The sequence below is a fragment of the Euleptes europaea genome, chromosome 9 (genome assembly GCF_029931775.1).
Source record: "Euleptes europaea isolate rEulEur1 chromosome 9, rEulEur1.hap1, whole genome shotgun sequence".
Lineage (NCBI taxonomy): Eukaryota > Metazoa > Chordata > Lepidosauria > Squamata > Sphaerodactylidae > Euleptes > Euleptes europaea.
The window spans coordinates 91862879-91863682 of record NC_079320.1 but is presented as its reverse complement, the minus strand read 5'-3'; positions in this window follow the sequence as shown (position 1 = coordinate 91863682).

The following is an 804-nucleotide window of genomic DNA, read 5'->3' as shown; positions in this document are numbered from 1 at the left end:
GCACCCAAAGACTGAAGTCCCCCTTGGGGCTGCCAGATCCAGGCTGGGAAAGTCCTGGAGATTTGGGTGGAGCCTTGGGAGGATGAGGTTTGTGGAGGGAAATGACCTCAGCAGGTTATGACACAGAATCCACCCTCCAAAGCAGCCATTTTCTCCAGGAGAATTGATCTCTGTCATCTGGACAGCAGTTGTAATTCCGGGTGAGTTTCAGCCCACACCTGGAGGTTGACAACCTTAGTTTCCCTGGAGGAAATGGCTGCTTTGGAGGGTGGAGTCTATGGCATTATATCCCTCTGAGGTCCCTTCTCAAACCTCACCCTCTTCTGGCTTCATCTCCCCAGATTATTAGGTGTTTCCTAACCTGGAGTTGGCAACCCTATCGCTTTCCTACCCAATTGACCACCTACCTTTATCTGCCCTCTGTCTTATGCTTTCATCCACCACCCCCTGCCCGGCAGCACCTGCCCAGGGAAACTGTGGCCCACTTGAATGGTAGGGAATCCTGAAGGGCTTTAGAGAGGACACCTCACTTTCCTCCTCCCCACACTGTCTTTTGACACTCCTGGCAACCCCCATATCCTCTCCCCTTTCCCTGTCTCATTCTCTCCTTCTCAGTCATTCACCAGATTTCCTTTTATCTACCTCCCCTTTTCAGCTGTATTTATTATTTACTTCATTTATACTTTACCTTTCTCCACAGTGGGAACCTAAGCAGCTTACATTATACTCCGCTCCTCCTTTTAATCCTCACAACAACCCTGTGAGGTAGGTTAGGCTGAAAGTACATGGTTGGGCCAAAATCAC